Source organism: Tachypleus tridentatus, chromosome 9, assembly GCF_004210375.1.
Source record: "Tachypleus tridentatus isolate NWPU-2018 chromosome 9, ASM421037v1, whole genome shotgun sequence".
NCBI lineage: Eukaryota > Metazoa > Arthropoda > Merostomata > Xiphosura > Limulidae > Tachypleus > Tachypleus tridentatus.
The window spans coordinates 159,153,911-159,165,825 of record NC_134833.1 but is presented as its reverse complement, the minus strand read 5'-3'; the positions used below and the strand labels follow the sequence as shown (position 1 = coordinate 159,165,825).

Below are 11,915 nucleotides of genomic sequence, written 5' to 3'. Positions count from 1 at the left end.
CCCTTGATTTTGTTAAGGATTATCCAGATGCAGGGGAACAATTGTTATAGTTAATTTCTATAGATCAATCTATTTAGCAAAAGAGATGCTAAGTCATCAAACCCACCTTGTGGAGACATTACGGGCGAACAGAAAGGGTAAGTAATCCCAAGGAAATTATAAGAGCAAAACTAAAGAAGAAAAAATTAGTAGGTCGCCAACAAAATGATGAAATTGTGGTTGCCAAATGGAAGGACAAATGTGATGTACTTATGTTATCAAAGAAACACGATCTGAGCTTCAAGGAAACTTGATGGAGAATCAATGTTGTGGATTCAAGAACTCAGAAATGGTTCATAATTACAATATCATAAAACAAGGAATAGACATATTCAGCCAAATGTTCAGTTACTTTTCACCACTTGGGAATGGTTTTGGTAAACACAACAATGGTAAGTGCTTTGCTATTATTCAGTAAAACACACACACACACACACACACACAAACTACTTCGAATGTCAGTCATTGAATCACTGTATTAAGTAAATGGTCAAGCAGCAATAACACCAAGGACAACAGCATGAAGAGTCAACACACAACACATTATAAAGACTTACACTGAAAGAGACAAGTCCAACAGAATTATTTCTAAAAGATGCATTGGCTGCTAGAGTAAAATAAATAAGACAAATATTGCAAAAGAAGTGGACAGAAAGACCCAAAACATTGGCACGTACTGTGATAAATGTGAAGGTAGCCCTGGTCTATGTATTACTTGTTTCAGTAAAAGACATCAGGTCATATAACTTCAAATTATATGTATAATAATGATTGTCCCTTTGTACTGCTTTCTCACTATTCATTATTTTTATTTTCATGGTGACCTGAATTATTTGTTTTTTCATCTCTTTTGGAAAATTAACATAACATTTCGCTTAAAAAAATTCTTTTTATGTTTTCTTTTACATTCACTATGTTAAAGTAGCAATTTTGTTGTATCCACTTAGGTCAAAATAAAGTTACTTGCTTAGTCTATTTTTGTATACTATATACAACTATCAGGTTAATAAAACTTAAAACTTAAGAAAAAATAGGCGGAGTTAGTGTACGTGTGTGTTTTTTTTCTTATAGCAAAGCCACATCTGGCTATTTGCTGAGTCCACCAAGGGAAAGTGTGGACTTAAAAAAGAAATGTTACTGAACACTCCTGTTGCAGAGAGAATTCCTCAGACTTCTTTCTGTCTAAACTAAACCCCAACGTTCCTGACCACCCCTGTTGGGAAGGGAATTCCTCAGACTTCTCTCTCTCTAAACTAAACCCCAACGTTCCTGAACACCCCTGTTGGGGAGAGCATTCCTCAGACTTTTCTCTCTCTAAACTAAACCACAACGTTCCTGAACACCCCTGGTGGGGAGAGAATTCCTCAGACTTCTCTCTCTCTAAACTAAACCCCAACGTTCCTGAACACCCCTGGTGGGGAGAGAATTCCTCAGACTTCTTTCTCTCTCTAAACTAAAACATCAACGTTCCTGAACGCCCCTGGTGGGGAGAGAAATCTTCAGACTTCTCTCTCTCTAAACTAAACCACAAAGTTCCTGAACACCCCCGGTGGAGAGAGAATTCCTCAGACTTCTCTCTCTCTAAACTAAACCACAACGTTCCTGAACACCCCTGGTGGAGAGAGAATTCCTCAGACTTCTCTCTCTCTAAACTAAACCACAACGTTCCTGAACACCCCTGGTGGGGAGAGAATTCGTAAGACTTCTCTCTCTAAACTAAACCACAACGTTCCTGAACACCCCTATTGGGGAGAGAATTCCTCAGACTTCTCTCTCTCTAAACTAAACCACAACGTTCCTGAACACCCCTGTTGGGGAGAGAATTCCTCAGACTTCTCTCTCTCTAAATTAAACCACAACGTTCCTGAACACCCCTGGTGGGGAGAGAATTCCTCAGACTTCTCTCTCTAAACTAAACCCCAACGTTCCTGAACACCCCTGTTGGGGAGAGAATTCCTCAGACTTCTCTCTCTCTCTAAACTAAACCACAACGTTCCTGAACACCCCTGGTGGGGAGAGAATTCCTCAGACTTCTCTCTCTCTAAACTAAACCCCAACGTTCCTGACCACCCCTGTTGGGGAGAGAATTCCTCAGACTTCTCTCTCTCTAAACTAAACCACAACGTTCCTGACCACCCCTGGTGGGAGAGAATTCCTCAGACTTCTCTCTCTCAAAACTAAACCACAATGTTCCTGACCACTCCTGTTAGGGAGAGAATTCCTCAGACTTCTTTCTCTCTAAACTAAACCACAACGTTCCTGAACACCCCCCCCCAGTGGGGAGAGAATTCCTCAGACTTCTTTCTCTCTAAACTAAACCCCAACGTTCCTGAACACCGCTGTTGGGGAGAGAATTCCTCAGACCTCTCTCTCTCTCTATACTAAACCACAACGTTCCTGAACACCCCTGGTGGGGAGAGAATTCCTCAGACTTCTCTCTCTCTAAACTAAACCCCAACGTTCCTGACCACTCCTGTTAGGGAGAGAATTCCTCAGACTTCTTTCTCTCTAAACTAAACCACAACGTTCCTGAACACCCCCCCAGTGGGGAGAGAATTCCTCAGACTTCTTTCTCTCTAAACTAAACCACAACGCTCCTGAACACCCCTTTTGGGGAGATAATTCCTCAGACATCTCTCTCTCTAAACTAAACCACAACATTCCTGAACACCCCTGGTGGGGAGAGAATTCCTCAGACTTCTTTGTCTCTCTAAACTAAACCACAACGTTTTTGAACACCCCTAGTGGGGAGAGAATTTTTCAGACTTTTCTCTCTCTAAACTAAACCACAACGTTCCTGACCACTCCTGTTGGGGATAGAATTCCTCAGACTTCTCTCTCTCTAAACTAAACCCCAACGTTCCTGACCACCCCTGTTGGGGAGAGAATTCCTCAGACTTCTCTCTCTCAAAACTAAACCACAATGTTCCTGACCACTCCTGTTGGGGAGAGAATTCCTCAGACTTCTTTCTCTCTAAACTAAACCACAACGTTCCTGAACACCCTGGTGGGAGAGAATTCCTCAGACTTCTCTCTCTCTAAACTAAACCCCAACGTTCCTGACCACCCCTGTTGGGGAGAGAATTCCTCAGACTTCTCTCTCTCTAAACTAAACCCGAACGTTCCTGAACACCCCTAGTGGGGAGAGAATTCCTCAGACTTCTTTCTCTCTAAACTAAACCCCAACGTTCCTGACCACCCCTGTTGGGGAGAGAATTCCTCAGACTTCTCTCTCTCTAAACTAAACCACAACGTTCCTGACCACCCCTGGTGGGAGAGAATTCCTCAGACTTCTCTCTCTCAAAACTAAACCACAATGTTCCTGACCACTCCTGTTAGGGAGAGAATTCCTCAGACTTCTTTCTCTCTAAACTAAACCACAACGTTCCTGAACACCCCTGGTGGGGAGAGAATTCCTCAGACTTCTCTCTCTCTAAACTAAACCCCAACGTTCCTGACCACCCCTGTTGGGGAGAGAATTCCTCAGACTTCTCTCTCTCTAAACTAAACCCGAACGTTCCTGAACACCCCTGGTGGGGAGAGAATTCCTCAGACTTCTTTCTCTCTAAACTAAACCCCAACGTTCCTGACCACCCCTGTTGGGAAGAGAATTCCTCAGACTTTTCTCTCTCTAAACTAAACCAAAACGTTCCTGACCACCCCTATTGGGGAGATAATTCCTCAGACTTCTCTCTCTCTAAACTAAACCCCAACGTTCCTGAACATTGCTGTTGGGGAGAGAATTCCTCAGACCTCTCTCTCTATATATACTAAACCACAACGTTCCTGAACACCCCAGGTGGGGAGAGAATTCCTCAGACTTCTCTCTCTCTAAACTAAACCCCAACGTTCCTGACCACCCCTGTTGGGGAGAGAATTCCTCAGACTTCTCTCTCTCTAAACTAAACCCGAACGTTCCTGAACACCCCTTGTGGGGAGAGAATTCCTCAGACTTCTTTCTCTCTCTAAACTAAAACATCAACGTTCCTGAACGCCCCTGGTGGGGAGAGAAATCTTCAGACTTCTCTCTCTCTAAACTAAACCACAAAGTTCCTGAACACCCCCGGTGGGGAGAGAATTCCTCAGACTTCTCTCTCTCTAAACTAAACCACAACGTTCCTGAACACCCCTGGTGGAGAGAATTCCTCAGACTTCTCTCTCTCTAAACTAAACCACAACGTTCCTGAACACCCCTGGTGGGGAGAGAATTCGTAAGACTTCTCTCTCTAAACTAAACCACAACGTTCCTGAACACCCCTGTTGGGGAGAGAATTCCTCAGACTTCTCTCTCTCTAAACTAAACCACAACGTTCCTGACCACTCCTGTTGGGGATAGAATTCCTCAGACTTCTCTCTCTCTAAACTAAACCACAACGTTCCTGAACACCCCTGTTGGGGAGAGAATTCCTCAGACTTCTCTCTCTCTAAACTAAACCACAACGTTCTTAAACACCCCTGTTGGGGAGAGAATTCCTCAGACTTCTCTCTCCCTAAACTAAACCACAACGTTCCTGACCACTCCTGTTGGGGATAGAATTCCTCAGACTTCTCTCTCTCTAAACTAAACCCCAACGTTCCTGACCACCCCTGTTGGGGAGAGAATTCCTCAGACTTCTCTCTCTCTAAACTAAACCCCAACGTTCCTGACCACCCCTGTTGGGGAGAGAATTCCTCAGACTTCTCTCTCTCTAAACTAAACCACAACGTTCCTGAACACCCCCCCAGTGGGGAGAGAATTCCTCAGACTTCTTTCTCTCTAAACTAAACCACAACGCTCCTGAACACCCCTTTTGGGGAGATAATTCCTCAGACTTCTCTCTCTCAAAACTAAACCACAATGTTCCTGACCACTCCTGTTAGGGAGAGAATTCCTCAGACTTCTTTCTCTCTAAACTAAACCACAACGTTCCTGAACACCCCCCCCCAGTGGGGAGAGAATTCCTCAGACTTCTTTCTCTCTAAACTAAACCACAACGCTCCTGAACACCCCTTTTGGGGGAGATAATTCCTCAGACATCTCTCTCTCTAAACTAAACCACAACATTCCTGAACACCCCTGGTGGGGAGAGAATTCCTCAGACTTCTTTGTCTCTCTAAACTAAACCACAACCTTTTTGAACACCCCTAGTGGGGAGAGAATTTTTCAGACTTTTCTCTCTCTAAACTAAACCACAACGTTCCTGACCACTCCTGTTGGGGATAGAATTCCTCAGACTTCTCTCTCTCTAAACTAAACCCGAACGTTCCTGAACACCCCTGGTGGGGAGAGAATTCCTCAGACTTCTTTCTCTCTCTAAACTAAAACATCAACGTTCCTGAACGCCCCTGGTGGGGAGAGAAATCTTCAGACTTCTCTCTCTCTAAACTAAACCACAAAGTTCCTGAACACCCCGGTGAGAGAATTCTCAGACTTCTCTCTCTCTAAACTAAACCACAACGTTCCTGAACACCCCTGGTGGAGAGAGAATTCCTCAGACTTCTCTCTCTCTAAACTAAACCACAACGTTCCTGAACACCCCTGGTGGGGAGAGAATTCGTAAGACTTCTCTCTCTAAACTAAACCACAACGTTCCTGAACACCCCTGTTGGGGAGAGAATTCCTCAGACTTCTCTCTCTCTAAACTAAACCACAACGTTCCTGAACACCTCTGTTGGGGAGAGAATTCCTCAGACTTCTCTCTCTCTAAACTAAACCACAACGTTCCTGAACACCCCTGGTGGGGAGAGAATTCCTCAGACTTCTCTCTCTAAACTAAACCCCAACGTTCCTGAACACCCCTGTTGGGGAGAGAATTCCTCAGACTTCTCTCTCTTTCTAAACTAAACCACAACGTTCTGAACACCCCTGGTGAGGAGAGAATTCTTCAGACTTCTCTCTCTAAACTAAACCCCAACGTTCCTGACCACCCCTGTTGGGGAGAGAATTCCTCAGACTTCTCTCTCTCTAAACTAAACCACAACGTTCCTGATCACCCCTGGTGGGAGAGAATTCCTCAGACTTCTCTCTCTCAAAACTAAACCACAATGTTCCTGACCACTCCTGTTAGGGAGAGAATTCCTCAGACTTCTTTCTCTCTAAACTAAACCACAACGTTCCTGAACACCCCTGGTGGAGAGAGAATTCCTCAGACTTCTCTCTCTCTAAACTAAACCACAACGTTCCTGAACACCCCTGGTGGGGAGAGAATTCGTAAGACTTCTCTCTCTAAACTAAACCACAACGTTCCTGAACACCCCTGTTGGGGAGAGAATTCCTCAGACTTCTCTCTCTCTAAACTAAACCACAACGTTCCTGAACACCCCTGTTGGGGAGAGAATTCCTCAGACTTCTCTCTCTTTCTAAACTAAACCACAACGTTCCTGAACACCCCTGGTGGGGAGAGAATTCTTCAGACTTCTCTCTCTCTAAACTAAACCCCAACGTTCCTGACCACCCCTGTTGGGGAGATAATTCCTCAGACATCTCTCTCTCTAAACTAAACCACAACATTCCTGAACACCCCTGGTGGGGAGAGAATTCCTCAGACTTCTTTGTCTCTCTAAACTAAACCACAACGTTTTTGAACACCCCTAGTGGGGAGAGAATTTTTCAGACTTTTCTCTCTCTAAACTAAACCACAACGTTCCTGACCACTCCTGTTGGGGATAGAATTCCTCAGACTTCTCTCTCTCTAAACTAAACCACAACGTTCCTGAACACCCCTGTTGGGGAGAGAATTCCTCAGACTTCTCTCTCTCTAAACTAAACCACAACGTTCTTAAACACCCCTGTTGGGGAGAGAATTCCTCAGACTTCTCTCTCCCTAAACTAAACCACAACGTTCCTGACCACTCCAGTTGGGGATAGAATTCCTCAGACTTCTCTCTCTCTAAACTAAACCCCAACGTTCCTGACCACCCCTGTTGGGGAGAGAATTCCTCAGACTTCTCTCTCTCTAAACTAAACCACAACGTTCCTGACCACCCCTGGTGGGAGAGAATTCCTCAGACTTCTCTCTCTCAAAACTAAACCACAATGTTCTGACCACTCCTGTTAGGAGAGAATTCCTCAGACTTCTTTCTCTCTAAACTAAACCACAACGTTCCTGAACACCCCCCCCAGTGGGGAGAGAATTCCTCAGACTTCTTTCTCTCTAAACTAAACCACAACGCTCCTGAACACCCCTTTTGGGGAGATAATTCCTCAGACATCTCTCTCTCTAAACTAAACCACAACATTCCTGAACACCCCTGGTGGGGAGAGAATTCCTCAGACTTCTTTGTCTCTCTAAACTAAACCACAACGTTTTTGAACACCCCTAGTGGGGAGAGAATTTTTCAGACTTTTCTCTCTCTAAACTAAACCACAACGTTCCTGACCACTCCTGTTGGGGATAGAATTCCTCAGACTTCTCTCTCTCTAAACTAAACCACAACGTTCCTGAACACCCCTGTTGGGGAGAGAATTCCTCAGACTTCTCTCTCTCTAAACTAAACCACAACATTCCTGAACACCCCTGGTGGGGAGAGAATTCCTCAGACTTCTTTGTCTCTAAACTAAACCACAACGTTTTGAACACCCCTAGTGGGAGAGAATTTTCAGACTTTTCTCTCTAAACTAAACCACAACGTTCCTGACCACTCCTGTTGGGGATAGAATTCCTCAGACTTCTCTCTCTCTAAACTAAACCACAACGTTCCTGAACACCCTGTTGGGAGAGAATTCCTCAGACTTCTCTCTCTCTAAACTAAACCACAACGTTCTTAAACACCCCTGTTGGGGAGAGAATTCCTCAGACTTCTCTCTCTCTAAACTAAACCACAACGTTCCTGAACACTCCTGTTGGGGATAGAATTCCTCAGACTTCTCTCTCTCTAAACTAAACCACGACGTTCTTAAACACCCCTGTTGGGGAGAGAATTCCTCAGACTTCTCTCTCCCTAAACTAAACCCCTGCCAAGTTTGTTTAGTTTTCGTTTCACTGACTTGAACACGAAACGCTGAAGACTTTCGAAACGTCGTCTTCTACACCTGTGTCTCCACAACAGGCAGTTGACGTCCATTCTACAAAGTTTCAACTATTGTTATATATTATTCTAATTTTTGAAAATCTTTTAGGATATAAATAAGAAATACACTATTTAAGAAACGTAATAGACCCAACAACTGTCTATTGTCAATAATAATTGTAAGAATTCTTTGCCATCTTGCGAAAGGCGTTCACACCACAACAATTGTAGAGGTACCAAATGGCTTATATAAATTGTATTTTTGTTTTTGAAATTCGCGCAAAGCTACACGAGGACTATCTGTACTAGCCGTCCTTAATTTAACAGTGTAAGACAAGAGGGAAGGCAGCTAGTCATCACCACCCACCGCCAACTCTTGAGCTACTTTTTTATCAACGAATAGTGGGCTTGACCGTCATTTTATAACACCTCCACGGCTGAAAGGGCGAGCATATTTGATGTGACGAGGATTCGAACCCGCGACCCTTCGATTACGAGTCGAGTGCCTTATCTGTGCTGTGATAACGGACTGCTTATCTAAATAATATTTTAATCACCGCTATATTTGTTGTATCAAAACCAGCTTTAAAGAGCTTTGGATTAAGCGAAGGTCGTCATGACGATGTATATGATGAACATAGTATGGTTGGAATACTGTTGTTGTATGCTGTTCTAGTTCTTGAAAGTCCTAAAAAATATAGTGTTTAAATATCTAATACTAAAGTCTTGTGACAAAAATACTTGCTTTTATTTTCAGGCTGAAAGTAGTTGTTTTATCCGAATTCTAGAGTCGTGGACATTTCATTTTATACTCTATTAACTGAAATGCTACAAACATTTTATATAGAGAGCTGTGTCACCTTCACTTAAATAAATGTTTTTATTCAATAGATGGCACTAGTATGATCAACCAATCAGTTAATTTTCAATTACGATATTTAACTAACCGTTATTTGCATATATTTTAAAATTTTGTTAATTTAAAACAGACCCAAAACAATAAAAAATGTCTGACACCCAAGATGTTCGTTTGGAGAAGAAATTTCGATTTTCCAGAGTATGGGAAGAAAAGAATCTCCGAAAAATTCAGTAACTATGTATTACAAAAAAAAAATATTTAAAAATAACAGAATGGAAAGAATGATAAAAGTAATTAATTAAGAGTAAACGTTTAATTACAATAAGGCCCCGACCTGGCCTGGTGGTTAAGGCACTCGACTGGTAATCCGAGGATCGCGGGTTCGAATCCCTGTCACACCAAACATACTCGACCTTTCAGCCTTGAGAGCGCTATAAAGTCACGGTCAATCCCACAATTCCGTGGTAAAAGAGTAGCCCAAGAGTTGGCGGTGGGTGGTGATGACTAGCTGCCTTCCCTCTAGTCTTACACTGCTAAATTATGGACGGATAGCACAGATAGCCCTCGTGTCGTTTTGCGAGAAATTCAGAAAAAAAAACAAGATTACAAAATATATGATTCATTCCTGAAAAAATCCATTTCCCCTGATATTAAAAAGTTGAGTCATCAACCAGGTCACATACTCATTGTGTGAAGAGAGTGACTGTTTTATAGCATTTTGTTTCTCTTGTTTTTATTCTGGTTAAGCACAAACCTACACTGTTCGCTATCTGTGCTTTGAACACCATAGATATTAAAATCTGTTTTTTAACATTATGAGTCATTTGAACTACTAGGGGTGTTCAGCATCTGTGATACAAGCAAATGTCAGTATTAGGTGAACATATGACTACATATGCCACAAAACAGGCTACAACTTGAAAGTCTGTTTATTTGTTGTTAAACACAAAGCTACACAATTGGCTATCTGTGTTATGGTCAGTTTTTAGTGTTATATGGTGCAGAATATCAATGTAACAGAATTGAACATGATTCTTAGTGTTTATGATGACTCGTTTGTTTTGTTTGGAATTTCGCACAAAGCTACTCGAGGGCTATCTGTGCTAGCCGTCCCTAATTTAGCAGTGTAAGACTAGAGGGAAGGCAGCTAGTCATTACCACTCACCGCCAACTCTTGGGCTACTCTTTTACCAACGAATAGTGGGATTTACCGTCACATTATACGCCCCCACGGCTGGGAGGGCGAGCATGTTTAGCGCGACGCGGGCGCGAACCCGCGACCCTCGGATTACGAATCGCACGCCTTACGCGCTTGGCCATGCCAGACTTAAGATGACTCAGCGATAAGTTTGAGGACTTATAACACAATCAAAATTCATGGTCCGATCCCTGCAGTGGGAGCATGATTAGCTTATTTGTATAGATCTGTAGTTTAAAAACAAGTAGACAATTGAGAGGCTGAGTATGACACAGTCTGTATTCATCATTGCCTTGAGAAAGTCGTTACGTCGTTTCCTGTGATCTATGTTTTTAGGGCCTAACAAAACCATGGACCCACAAGACATCTGATTCACAAATATTTCTGAAAAATGGGTTTTAAAAATGAATGAGGTCAAGGTGGGTTAAGGCGTTTGACTCGTAATCTGAGAGTCTCGGGTTCTACCCCGTCGCACCAAACATGCTCGTCCTTTCAGCCGTAGGGGCGTTATAATGTGACGGTCGATTCCACTATTCGTTGGTAAAAGAGTAGCCCAAGAGTTGGCGGTAGGTGGTGATGACTAGCTGCCTTCCCTCTAGTCTTACACTGCTAAATTAGAGACGGCTAGCACAGATAGCCCTCGAGTAGCTTAGCGCGAAATACAACAAACAAAACAAACAAACTCTTTATTTTGCACCCGTTAGAGAAACTCACTCAAGTTTTCAAACATATTATCCCAGTATATTCCTGGTTGAATCTCCTGTTATTATCAGGAAGTCTGTAAATCTGAATATACACAAGTACACAAAAAGTAAATACAATTCCATACCTTATTTCATATATTATGTATCTATTACATGACCGTTTTGTATACAGAAAACATTTTATGTGAAAGACTAGACGGAAGGCAGCTAGTTATCACCACCCACCATTAACTCTTGGAATGCTCTTTCACCAACAAATTGTAGGATCGATCGACATATTATAACGCCACCACAGCCCCCAGATTGCAAGCCGAGCGCCCTAACCACCTGGTGATGTTGGGCCTTGTTAAAAGTACAATGGATTTATATAAAATAAGTTTTGTCGCACTTTGTTGTAAGGGTTTTAAGTCAGCATCAATACAGCCATCAACACTATAAAAGGTCTTAATTCATTGGAGGATTGTTGTCAGCAGTATGAAAGGATATATTTCATTGGAGAGCTGTTGTCAGTTATGCGAAATGCCTTAATGCTTTGGAAAACATTACACATTTTCATTTGGACAAACAAATACTTTGAGCTTTCTTTTTCTAGTTTCAAAATAATACAAGTTTCAAGTATGAAACATTAGTTCCTCGTACTTTAAATTAAAAATTCTGAGTGTAGGTGTTATTAAAAAATATGAGGATCTCGAGTTCGAATCCCCAGTATACCAAACATGCTTGCCATTTCAACCGTGGGGACGTTATAATATTTCGGTCAATTCCACTATTCGTTGATAAAATAGTAGCCCAAAAATATGATAAATCAATCACTGAGTTGTATGAGGTTAAATTTTACGGTCCTCATTAAAATTTCATTTATTTTCTCAGAACGACTGGTATGGGTACTAACTCTTTGACTGAGAAGCAGAGAACAACGTTTTGACCTTTCTAGGTCATCTGCAGGGCTGTAAAAAAATGATTTCCTCTTATAATTTACAAACATTAACTTTTAACGAATCGTGTAATTTCTTCCAACAACAACTTATATGTGAAATTAGTTTGCAATATTAATATGTCACAGATATTTTAACTTTATTTTCTTTATGCCAGTCCTTGTTTTATCTGGGGGTTTTTTGTGACGCAA

At 42.2% G+C, this 11,915-nt stretch overlaps 1 pseudogene; it reads left to right on the top strand.

Moving 5' to 3' along the window:
• Window positions 1-11,915, top strand: part of LOC143227543 (uncharacterized) — a 45,013-nt pseudogene that overhangs the window by 21,105 nt on the left and 11,993 nt on the right.